A 13,770-nucleotide genomic window follows, 5' to 3' on the forward strand; every position below is an offset into this window, starting at 1 on the left:
TGCAACAGCACAATCTCGGCTCACTGCAACCTCCGCCTCCTGGGTTCAAGTGATTCTCCTGCCTCAGCTTCCCAAGTAGCTGGGATTACAGGTGCCCACCACCATGCCAGGCTAATTTTTGTATTTTTAGTAGAGACAGGGTTTCACCATGTTGGCCAGGCTGGTCTCGAACTCCTGACCTCAGGTGATCCACCCACCTCAGCCTCCCAAAGTGCTGGGATTACAGGCATGAGACACTGCGCCCAACCAATTGCATTGTTAACATGGACTCTCTGGCATGGCCCTAAGGGATTGGGTAAGCAAAGATACTCTTATCCAACAAGGGTTTTAAAGCTACCTCCCAGAAGCCAATCAAGGGCCAAATATTTCACTGAGCAAGACAAATCCTTTGCCACATGACCCTGGAAATTAATACATGTGGTAGTTTCCTTCCACAGCAATGATGCATGACCTTAACTTACTTAACTAACCTTGTAGTATAGCATTTGTGCATTAAAACACTGAAGATTGGGCTGGGCGCAGGTGCTCACGCCTGTATTCCCAGCATTTTGTGAGGCTAAGGCAAGCGGATCACGAGGTCGGGAGATTGAGACCACGGTGAAACCTCATCTCTACTAAAAATACAAAAAATTAGCTGGGCGTGGTGGCGGTCGCCTGTAGTCCCAGCTACTCGGGAGGCTGAGGCAGGAGAATGGCGTGAACCCAGGAGGCGGAGCTTGCAGTGAGCCGAGATCACACCACTGCACTCCAGCTTGGGTGACAGAGTGAGACTCCATCTCAAAAAAAAAAAATTAAAGATCGGATCAGAAAGTCAAGAGATCGAGACCATCCTGGTCAACACAGTGAAACCCCACCTCTATCTAAAATACAAAAATTAGCTGGGCATGGTGGCCCATACACGTAGTCCCAGCTCCTCAAGAGGTTGAGGCAGGAGAATGGCATGAACCTGGGAGGCAGAGCTTGCAGTGAGCCAAGATCACACCACTGCACTCCAGCCTGGGTGACAGAGAGAGACTCCATCTCAAAAAAAAAAGAAAAAAAGTAAAGATTGGATCACAAGGTCAAGAAATCAAGACTGTCTTGGTCAACATGGTGAAACCCCATCTCTACTAAAAATACAAAAATTAGCTGGGCATGGTGACCCATACCTGTAGTCCCAGCTCCTCAGGAGGCTGAGGCAGGAGAATCCCTTCAACCCGGGAAGTGGAGATTGCAGTGAGCTAAGATCGCACCACTGCACTCCAGCCTGGGTGACAGAGCGAGACTCCATCCCAGAAAAAAAAAAAATTAAAGATCTGTCTTGATAACCCCCTTGATGCCCCATGAGTGAGGGAGGGAGGGATCTCCTACCCTAAATAGTATCCGATAGCCAGATGCACCACACCCAACACTGCATAGGTGAGATTGAGATCTATCCACAGTTTACTAGTCATAGAAGGTTACTGCTGGAGTAAGAGGACACCGTCTGCCATGCAGGACCCTGGGAAGGTTGCATTTGAGAGCAGAGTGAACCAGCAGAAGTTGTAGGAAGTAGACTTTGTAGTCACAAGAGGGTGTGGTGCCCCCTGGTTCCCGTGAGAAGACGTGATTGGCTCCTTGCAGCTATGAGTAAAAGAGTGTTTGTGCAGCTATAACAAAATATCCAAGACTGGGCAATTCAGAAAGAACAGCCATTTATTTCTTACAGTTCTGGAGGCTGAGAAGTGGCAGATCGAGGTCCCGACAGATTCAGTTTGAGTAATTTTATGGGCTCGGTGGGAGGGAAAATCCATGAGTTTGAAAAGTTTTCATAAGGTATGCCCCCTGCTCAAAAGGAATGGCTCCCCACCCGGTGAGTTCTATTTTATCTATTCTATCTATCTGTCTATCTGTCTGTCTGTCTGTCTATCTATCCTCTATCCTTGTATCTATCAATCTTTCTTCCCATCATCAATTATCCATCTATCTATCCATCTATCCATTATCCATATATTCATCTATCATCTATCTATCATCTATCTATCTATCCTCTAGCCATGTATCTATCCATCTATCTTTCCATTATCTATCTATTATCCATCTATCCATCATCTATATATTCATTTGTCTATCATCTATCAATCTATCCTCTATCCATGTATCTATACATCCGTCTTTCCATTATCAATCTATTATCCATCTATCTATCCATCATCTATATATTAATCTATCATCTGTCTACATATATCTATCATCTATCATCTGTCTATCATCAATCTGTCTATCATCTATCTATCTATCATCTGTCTATCTATCTATATACCTATATATCATCTATCTATGTGTCATCTATTTATCTATCTATCTATCTATCTATCTATCTATCATCCATCATCTAGCTAGCTAGCTAGCTATCATCTATGTATCTTTCTATCATCTATGTAGCTATCTATCATCTATCTATCTGTTATCTATCTAGCTATTATCTGTCTATTTATCTATGTATCTATCATCTATCTATCTATGTATCTATCATGTATCTATCAATTACCTGTCATCTCTCTCTCTCTCTCTCTCTCCCTGTATCTTATCTATTCTAGCTGTTCTAGTTGATGGGAGAACTCGCCACATAGGGAGCCATTCCTGTTGACTAGGGGGCATATCTTATGAGAACAGAGAAACTCTTGGTTAGGATTTGGGGTCTCCTGAGGCTCTAAGACGTAAAAGCATCAGCACTTGAAACTTTCAGTCTTACAATGTAACAGCCCCTTTCCTTGAAGTAATGAGTAGAACAGTGTCATTATCTGTTTGGGCTGCTGTAACAAAACAACAAAGACTGGGTAATTTTAAAAGAACAAAAATGTATTTCTTACAGTTCTGGAGGCTGGGAAGTCCAAGAACCAAGTAGCCAAGCATCAATTGATTCCGTTGTCCGGTGAGGGTTCCTGTCTGCTTCCAAGATGAAAACTTGTCAGTGTTTCCCCTGCGGGGAGGAATGCTATGTCCTCACATAGCAGAAGGCAGATGAGCAAGAGAAAGCTAAATGCTGTACGAAACCCCTTTATAAGGCCCTAATCCCCCCTATGAGGGAGGAGCCATCATGGTCTAATCACCTCTTTAAGGCCTGTTAATACCATCACTTTGGCCATCAAATTTCAACACTTGCATTTTGAAGGAAATACGTTCAAACCATATCAGACAGAAATTATATGGCCAGCTCTATGGTTCCTCTACTTATACTAACCATTATTTAAATAAGTAAAAGGCATGCTGGCTGGGTGCAGTGGCTCACATCTGTAATCCCAGCACTTTGGGAGGCTGAGGCAGGAGGATTGCTTGAGCCCAGAAGTTTGAGGCCAGCCTGGGCAACATAGCAAGACTCTGTCTCTAAAAAATAAAAATTTTTAAACTAATTAGCCAAGTCTGTTGGCATATGTCTGTAGAAAGAGCTACTTGGAAGGCTGAAGCAGGAGGATTGTTTGAGTCTAGGAGTTTGAGGCAGCAGTGAGCTATGACCACACCACTGCACTCCAGCCTGGGAGGAAAAGCAAGACCCAAAACTCTAAAAAAAAAAAAAAAAAAAAAAAAAGAGGGTGGTGACCTTATATAGGAGATAGATGGTGGAAGGCATTCCAGAGAAGGCAAGCAGTGAGTAGATGTTGCAGGTCCATTCTCAGCCCTGAGACAGGAGGTCCATTAAGTATTTTAGCTGGAATGCATTGTAAAGAAGAGAAAAAGAAGCTGAGAGCTGCTGTGCTGTCCTTGTGGGCCTGAGCTGTAGTTTTGTCTTTCTTTCAACAGCAACAGGGAAGGTGTTGCATGTTCTTCAGCAGCTGGGAAATGTTAGCAGGAGTGCCCCCCACCTTCAAGTAGGCCTTCACCTCCAAGTGGCCTCCACCTCCAAGTTAGTCTCCAACTTCTAAATTGGCCTCCACCTCCAAGTTAGCCTCCAGTTTCCCAGTTGGACTCTACCTCCTAGTTGGCCTCCACAACCAACTTGGACTCAACTTCCAAACTGGCCTCCACCTCCAAGTTAGCCTCCCACCTCCAAATTGACCTCACCTCCATGTTAGCCTCCACCTTGAAATTAGCCTCCAATCTCCTAACTGGACTCTACCTCCTAGCTGGCCTCCAACCTACATGTTGGCCTCCACATCCAACTTGGACTCCAACCTCCAAATTGACCTCCACCTCCAAGTTAGCCTCCCACCTCCAAATTGACCTCACCTCCATGTTAGCCTCCACCTTGAAATTAGCTTCCAATCTCCTAACTGGACTCTACCTCCCAGCTGGCCTCCAACCTACATGTTGGCCTCCACATCCAACTTGGACTCCAACCTCCAAATTGGCCTCCACCTCCAAGTTAGCCTCCCACCTCCAAATTGACCTCACCTCCAATTTATCCTCCACCTTGAAATTAACCTCCAATCTTCTAACTGGAATCTAGCCTCCTAGCTGGCCTCCAACCTACATGTTGGCCTCCACATCCAACTTGGACTGCAACTTCCAAATTGGCCTCCACCTCCAAGTTAGCCTCCACCTTCAAGTTAGCCTCCAGTCTCCCACCAACTGGACTGTACCTCCTAGTTGGCCTCCAACCTACATGTTGGCCTCCACTTCCAACTTGGACTCCAACCTCCAAACTGGCCTCCACGTTCACGTTAGCCTCCAACATCCAAACTGGCCTCCACCTCCAAATTAGCCACCACCTGCAAGTTAGCTAATTTACCAACTGGGAGATTATCAATCTGCTTATTATATCAATCTGCTTATTATATCTTATTATGCCTCCAAGTTGGCCTCCACCATCAAGTTCACCTTCACTTCCACATTGGCCTCCACCGCCAAGATAAGTGGCCTCCACTGCCAAGTTGAGTGGCCTCCACCTCCAAGCTGGCCTCTACCTCCAAGCTGGCTCTAACCTCCAAGTTGGCCTTCACCTCCAAGATGACCTCCAACCATCCAAATTGACCTCCAACCTCCAAGTTGACCTCCACCTTCAAGTTGCTCTGAACATGGTTTGGAGAATATATCAATGGATGTATATGAAAGTAGTGTGACCAGTGGAGAAGTTGTTGTGGCCACTTGGACGTGACTGATGGACAGGGCTCCAATGGTTCATCAACCCGAGGCTCCTTTCCTTAGAAACCACCCTGACTCAACAGACCAGAGACCACATCTAAAGTCTACAGAAGAGCTGATAGCAGGCTCTGTCTGAGATAAACCACTGTCTCAATTTCTCCCCATGTCCACCCGGTTCTGATCATGGTGCCTGGGTAAAGGTAGCCTGCCCTGTGTTTGTCTATTGTCTGAACAATTTCCAAATCACTGCCTCATCTGTAGCTCATTCTCCAAGGTCACTAACATGTGTCCTGACTGTCCACAAGGAAGGAGTGAGATTTCTCTTTCGGTCCTTGCTCCATCCTCAAAACTTGGGCACCTCATCATATGAACTTTCCCTTTGATGGTCTTTTTGTTTCTTGCACTTCAAATCTGGCGGCCCAGGAAGTGTGGGCTTTGTCCTAGGCTCCGATTGTCACATGCCTTCTCCACGCTTAGTAAGGGGTTTTTGTACAATTAACCAGGTTTCTCTGATTCCTTCATTCTTTGCCCCTTGGAAAAACTGCATGAACACAATCTTATCTGTTCCCAATCTTAACTGTTCTTTGATTCCCTCAAGCTCCTGCATCATTACCTATCTGGCCTGTGGTTTAGCTCCTTGTCTGATTGCTTTGTGTTATTTTTCTTACAGTTGCCTTTTCCATCTGCCCTAAAGACTCAAATCATGAAAGCAAGACGATGAAGAGGTAGACGGATTAGGGCAGAGGCCGGGCAGGGAGGCGGGAGACGTGGGCTTCTTCTAAACAAGGTGTGAGATCTGCTGTAGAAGCCAACTTACCAGGGCTTTAGGCAATACAGCCAAGCCAGCCAAGATCTCTGGGGCTGTCCTGGGAGTGCTCCCAAACCCAAGGTTGGACTTCTGAGGTCTAGAGAGGAACACCACAGGCTCATGTTTCACTAGCCTGTTGGGACCACGGCTAATTCCACAGCCTTTTGGCTCCTTGGGAGGATATCACACCTCTCTTGGAACCCAAACCCTTGTGGCCCTCCCGTGATCCAGCGCCACCTCTCTAAGAACCTTTATAAGAAGAAGACATGAGGATCTTTGATCAGCCTCCTTCTTTTGCAGCTGAAAATATATTGAATGTCAGTAAAAGGTCTCATCTATTTTTGTATATCTATCTCTGTCTGTCTATGTGTCTAGCTATCATCTATCCATCTATCTATCTATCTCTCTATCTATGTGTCAATCTATGTAGTTATCTGTTTGTCTGTCTGTCTATCTATGTATCTATCTATCTATGTGTGTATCTATGTATCTATCTATCTATGTGTCTATTTATCTATCTGTGTATCGATCTATCTATCTGTCTGTCTGTCTATCTATGTGTCTATCTATCTATCTATCTATTGGTCTATCTATCTATCTGTGTATCTATCTATATATCTATCTATCATCTATCTATTTATCTACCTATTGGCCTATCTATCTATCTGTCAATCTATGTATCTATTTGTCTATCTATCTATCTATCTATCTATCTATCTATCTATTGGTCTATCTATGTATCTATCAATCTATCCTTCTATCTATCCATCCATCTATCCATCTCCATCCATCTATCATATCAATTGATCTATCTATCCATCTATCCTATTGATGTATCAATCTATCCTCCATCTATCTGTCCATCTCTACGCATCTATCCTATCAACTTATCAGTCTATCCTTCTATTTATCTATCTCTCTATTTATCTCCATTCATCTATCCAATTGATCTATCAATGTATTCTTCTATCTATCCATCTATCTATCTACCTACCTACTGCCTATCTATTTTATCTAATCTATCTATCTGTCCATCTATCTACCCATCTATTATCTTTATCTATCTCTATCTATCATCCATCTTTCTATGTCTTTATCTAGCTCTCTATCAATCTCTATCTATCTCTTTCTCTATCATCTGTATCTATCCATCCATTCTTCTGTCCATTCATCTGTCCATCCGTCTATCTATCTATCTCTATCTGTCTCTATCTATCTGTCTATCTATCTATCTATCTATCTATCTATCTATCTATCTATCCATTCTTCTGTCCATTCTTGTGTCTGTCAATCTGTCTATCTATCCGTCTATCTATCATCTATCTGTCCATCCATCCATCCATCTATCCATCCATCCACCCATTCATCCATTCACCTATCCATCTATCAATCCATCCATCCATCCATCCGTCTATCTTATGTATCACAGCCGGACCATGCAGAAGACAGAGGGCTGAGGAATGGGAGCTTCTGGTGAGGTCTGTGGGTGCAGCCATGAACCCCTCCAGTTAATGTGACTGTATCGGGGAGAACTGGCACCATTGAGGGGGAAGTTGTAGCTGTGAAGAGAACAGGACCCAGTGATTGTTGTTGAAGACCATCTGTGCACGATCTGAGGCAGAGCTGGAACACTCAGGTGACGAGTTCCTCACTGAAGGTCAATTTGGACCATCCCAAGAGTCCCCCTGGTAGCACAGAGAGATACTGATCTCCCACAGCAGGTACAAAGAAAGTAAAAGATCGGGAACAAAGTTTGCTGGGACTGTCTGATGTCAAACCCCAGCTAACGGGCAGTATCAGGACATGATGGACACCACCTCAAGACATGGGATGGGGTGTCCTGGTATCTGTACCTTTGAGAGCTTTATTTTATTTTATTTTATTTTATTTAATATTTTATTTTATTTTATTATTTTATTTTATTTTATTTTATTTATTTTAATTTATTTTTTGAGACGGAGTCTCACTCTGTCACCCAGGCTGGAGTGCAGTGGTGCAACCTCAGCTCACTGCAACCTCCACCTCCTGGGTGACAGGCCCCACCGAGTAGCTGGGATGACAGGCATGAGACACTATGCCCAGTCCCAGCTTGGGTTCTGAACCCTTCAACACAGACTCTTTCTGAGAGAAAACAGGCCAGGCACAGTGGCTCATGCCTGTCATCCCAGCACATTGGGAAGCTGAGGCTGGTGGATTATCTGAGGTCAGGAATTTGAGACCAGCCTGGCCAACATGGAGAAACCCCATCTCTACAAAAAATACAAAAATTAGTCAGGCATGGTGATGGGTGCTTGTAATCCCAACTACTCGGGAGGCTGAGACAGGAGAATCACTTGAACCTGGGGGCAGAGGTTGCAGTGAGCCAAGATCACACCACTGCACTCCAGCCTGGGTGACAGAGCAAGACTCTGCCTAAGAAAATTAAAAAATTAAAAGTAAATAAATAAATAGGAAGTTGGCAACTAAAAAAAATCCAACTTGGCCAGGCGCGGTGGCTCACGCCTGTAATCCCAGGACTTTGGGAGGCCGAGCTGGGCAGATCACAAGGTCAGGAGATGGAGACCATGGTGAAACCCCATCCCTACTAAAAATACAAAAAATTAGCCAGGCGTGGTGGCAGGCACCTGTAGTCTCAGCTACTCAGGAGGCAGAGGCAGGAGAATGGCCTGAACCCAGGAGGCAGGGCTTGCATTGAGCTGAGACCCCATCACTGCACTCCAGCCTGGGCGACAGAGCGAGACTCTATCTCAAAAAAAAAAAAAAAAGAAAAAATCAAACTTTACTAGATAGGAGAACTGCTCAAAAAACAGAAAAAAACCTACAAATCACATTTTCTAATTATAAAAATATGATCATTTACATGAAAATGCTCTGTCTTACCAATAAGAAAGCTTATTAGTTAAAAGAAAAGAAACTGCATGTCTGTATATGCACATATGTATGTGGGCATGTGTGTCTGTACTTGTGTACATATGCAGTTGCCTTCCTCCACCAAAAGGTAAACTTTTGTTTTTTTATTTTGAGACGGAGTCTTGCTCTGTCGCCCAGGCTGGCGTGCAGTGGTGCGATCTTGGCTCACTGCAACCTCCGCCTTCCAGGTTCATGCCATTCTCCTGCCTCAGCCTCTGGAGTAGCTGGGATTACAGGCACCCACCACCCCTGGCTAATTTTTTGTATTTTCAGTAGAGATGGGGTTTCCCCATGTTGGCCAGGCTGGTCTCAAACTACCGACCTCAGGTGATCCGCCAACTTCAGCCCCCCAAAGTGCTGAGATTACAGGTGTGAGCCACCGCACCTGGCCTAAACTTTTTTTTTATTGGGATAAAATTCGCATACCATGAAATTCCCCTTAACTATCTTGCAGAGAACAGCTCAATGGTATTTAACACTTTCACCATGCTGTGAAACCATCAGTCTATTTCCTTCTAGAACACTCTCTTCAACCCAAGGAGATCCTGCACCCATTATCACTCATGCCCATTTCCTCTCCCCACACTAAGTCTCTTGAAATTTGTGACTTTGTTTGTCTTTCCTCCACAACGGCCATTCTCCTTAACTTTTAAAAAGCCATTTGCCCTCTCTTGTTTTTTTTTTTTTTTTCTGAGACAGAGTCTCACTCTGTTGCCCAGGCTGGAGTACAGTGGTGTGATCTCAGCTAGCTGCAACCTCTGTCTCCCAGGTTCAATAAATTCTCTTGCCTCAGACTCCTGAGTAGCTGGGACTACCGGCACACACAACCATGCCCAGCTAATGTTTGTATTTTTAGTAGAGACGGGGTTTCACCATGTTGGCCAGGATGGTCTTGATCTCTTGACCTCATGATCCACCCTCTTCAGCCTCCCAAAGTGCTGGGATTACAGGCGTGAGCCACCGTGCCCCGCCCCCTCGCTTCTTTAATAAGACCCTGATTTCGTTTACAGGATCCTGCCCCAACCCAGGGGATGAACCAGGCAAGTCAATCTGTTCCCCATTTCTGCTGGCCAAGCTTCAGACTTGATAAAGTGTGTGGGACAAGCAAGGAAAAGAGGAACAGGGGAAAAACTATCTTTGCCTACGCCCTGCCTTTCTGCTAAGAATGCTATCTTGAGGATGTGATGTCTGGAGCTTCAGCAGCCACTTTGTGACTATGAGAAAACTGCTGTGCCCATGCCTTTCCTTCCTACCAGGAATGCTCTCTTGATTGTGTGATGTCCAGAGCTTCAGCAGCCACTTTGTGACTATGAGAAAACTCTGCCATACCCATGCCCTCACTTTCTGCTAGGTATGCTTTCTTGAGGGTGTAATGTCTGGAGCTTCAGCAGCCACTTTGTGAGTATGAGAAAACTCTGTTGTGCCCATGGCCTCCCTTCCTTCTAGGAATGCTCTCTTGAGGATGTGATGTCTGGAGCTTCAACAGCCACTTTGTGAGTATGAGAAAACTCTGTTGTGTGCATGCCCTTCCTTCCTGCTAGCAATGCTGTCTTGAAGTCATGATGCACGGAGCTTCAGTAGCCACTTTGTGATTTTGAGAAAACTCTCTTGTGCCCATGGCCTCCCTTCCTGCTAGGAATGCTCTCTTAAGGGCGTGATGTCCAGAGCTTCAGCAGCCACTTTGTAAGAATGTGAAAACTGTGTTGTGCCCATGCCTTTGCTTCCTGCTAGGAATGCTCTTTTGAGGGCAGGACATTCAGAGCTCCAGCAGCTGCTTTGTGACTATGAGGCACACTTTCAGACTGTGAGGCATTACCATGCAGGAGGATGTCATTACCAGTTCTTTATTTGCATTACTGTTCTTTTATTTGCATTACCTGTTCTTTATTTGCATTACTGTTCTTTTATTTGCATTACCTGTTCTTTATTTGCATTACTGTTCTTTTATTTGCATTACCTGTTCTTTATTTGCATTACTGTTCTTTTATTTGCATTACCTGTTCTTTATTTGCATTACTGTTCTTTTATTTGCATTACCTGTTCTTTATTTGCACTACACTCTGTTCTTTATTTGTACAAACGGCCTAGATTTCTCTGCCTGCATCACTGCAGCAAACACTCTATGGGACTTTGGCAAGAGCAAGAAATATTCTCACTTCACGTCTCCTCAATGCCTCCCAGCTATTTGTGCTGCTGTGATGATAGGTCTGTAGTAAGGAATATTCCTTCTCCCCAGGCTCCAGCAGGTACCTGGAAGAGGCATTCCTCTTAGTACTTCTGTTTGGTACTTTTCATCTCTAGGAAAGGAGTGGGAAAATCGCCTGCCTAAGTGTAGCCATACAGAGTAGCTAATGAAGTTCATGCATGAGGGCGTATGGGTCATCAAGCCCTTTTTAAGATTTACATTCCTCCAACTTCTTCTAAAGAACAGCATACTGGCCTGGTGCAGCAGCTCACGCCTGTAATCCCAGCACTTTGGGAGGACAAGGCAGGCAGATCACCTGAGGTCAGGAGTTTGAGATCAGCCTGGCCAACATGGTAAAACCCTGTCTGTACTAAAAATAGAAACATTAGCCAGGTGTGGTGGCACGTACCTGTAGACCGAGCTACTTGGGAGGCTGAGGCAGAAGAATCGCTTGAACCCGGGAGGCAGAAGTTGCAGTGAGCCAACATCTTGCCGCTGCATCCCAGCCTGGGTGACAGAGAAAGGCTCCATCTCAAAAAAAAAAAAAAAAATGGAAACAAATAAGAAAGAAAGTATGAAAGAAAAGAAAGAAAGAAAAGAAAGAAAGAAAAGAAGAAAGAAAGAAAGACGAAAGAAAGAAAGAAAGATGAAAGAAAGAAAGACGAAAGAAATAAAGAAAGAAAGAAAGAAGAAAGAAAGAAAGAAAGAAAAAAAGAAAGAAAGAAAGAAAAGAAAAGAAAGAAAGAAAGAAAAGAAAAGAAAGGGAGGGAAAAAACACACAAAATACCTCCTGCATTCATTTGTTCCAGCGCCAGGCAAAATGAGGTGCTGTTAAAATCCTAAGTTATTTATCTTCCGGCAAAGAAGAGATGCCGACTTATGTTTTATTAGGTAGCTCATAAATTACCTTTTCTTAGGCGACCACAATGCTGACATCTTGTGTGCATTCTTGTCTAGACCAGCGCCTCTTTTCCTTCCAGTTTCTGTAAGGGGGTCTTTTTTTTTTCCAATGTGCATCAGCCAGCTACTCACTTAAGCAGCTTCTCAGAAACCCTTTCAAGTTCTGAAGCATCTGCTAATAACACAGCCTTCCATCAAGGCTGTGTCTCCAATCATTCTTTCCAACGCAACCATCTTCCTTCTGCTCCCATAACATACGTTTGTAATCATGTAACACTCTCAGCCTGTTGCAGCAGCCCGTCACCTCTGCAACCCAGAGCTGCTCTACTGAACGCTGTCCAATGTCATTTATGCCGGATTTTAAATGCATTTTTCCTCTAGCAGTCTTGGCTCTTTTAGGATCTCTCTCTCTCTCTCTCTCTCTGTTTTTTTCACATTGTACATGATTTCCTTTGTTTTATGCATGTTGGAAACTCAGACCATTTTGCAAGAATTCCATTTACCATGATGCAGACAGCAATCATAAAAGACGATGCTGGCATTCAGAATGGAAAAAAAAATTACAAAAGAATTCTTTGACATTTAGCCATGTCATGACTGATTTTTTTAAATGCAATCATTTTCCATTTGTCTTTAACGCTAGCATTTTTACAAGTGTGTTTAAATATTTGATAGATTTATATTTTAAACCTTTTAGCCCAGGTGCAGTGGCTCACGCCTGTCATCCCACCACTTTGGGAGGCCGAGGTGGGTGAATCACCTGAGGTCACGAGTTCGAGACCATCCTAGCAACATGGTGAAACACTGTCTCTACTAAAAATACAAAAATTAACCTGGTGTGGTGGCGGGCACTTGTAATCCCAGCTACTCAGGAGGCTGAAGCAGGAGGATCACTTGAGCCTGGGAGGCAGAGGTTGCAGTGAGCCAACATCTTGCCACAGCACCCCAACCTGGGCGACAGAGAAAGACTTCATCTCAAAAAAAAAAGAAAGAGAAAAAAGAAAGAAAAAGAAAGAAAGAAAGAAAAGGAAGGAAGGAAGGAAAAGAAAGAAAGAAAGAAAGAGAAAGAAAGAAGAAAGAATGAAAGAAAAAGAAAGGAAGGAATGGAAAGAAAAAAAAAACCCAGCATACCTCCTGCATTCATTTGTTTAAGTGCAAGGCACAATGAGGTGGTGTTCAAATCCTAAGAGCCGAGATCATGCCACTGCACCCCAGCCTGGGCGACAGAGAAAAACTCCATCTCAAAAGAAAGAAAGGAAAGAAAGAAAGAAAGAAAGAAAGGAAGAAAGAAAGAAAGAAAGAAAGAAAGAAAGAAAGAAAGAAAGAAAGAAAGAAAGAAAGAAAGAAAGAAAAGAAAAGAAAGAAAGAAAGAAGGAAAGAAAGAAAGGAAGGAGAAAGAGAAGAAAGAAAGAGAGAGAAAGAAAGAGAAAGAAAGAAAGAAGGAAAGAAAGAAGAAAGAAAGAAAAAAAACCCAGCATATCTCATGCATTCATTTGTTCCAGCACCAGTCACAACGAGGTGCTGTTCAAATCCTAAGAGCCGAGATCATGCCACTGCACCCCAGCCTGGGCGACAGAGAAAGACTCCATCTCAAAAAAAAAAAGAAAGAGAAAGAAAGAAAGGAAAGAAGGAGAAAGAAAGAAAGGAAAGATGGAGAAAGAAAGAAAGAGAGAGAGAAAGAAGAAAGAAAGAACGAAAGAAAGAGAGAGAGAGAGAGAAAGAAAGAAAGAAAGAAAGAAAGAAAGAAAGAAAGAAAGAAAGAAGAAAGAAAGAAAGAAAGAAAAGAAACAAGAAAGGAAGAAAAAAAAAAACCCAGCATACCTCCTGCATTCATTTGTTCCAGCGCCAGGCACAGTGAGGTGCTGTTCAACTCCTAAGAGCCGAGATCATGCCACTGCATTCCGCCTGGGTAACAGAGAAAGACTCC

Source organism: Pongo abelii, chromosome 22 (assembly GCF_028885655.2).
Source record: "Pongo abelii isolate AG06213 chromosome 22, NHGRI_mPonAbe1-v2.0_pri, whole genome shotgun sequence".
Taxonomy (NCBI): Eukaryota; Metazoa; Chordata; class Mammalia; order Primates; family Hominidae; genus Pongo; species Pongo abelii.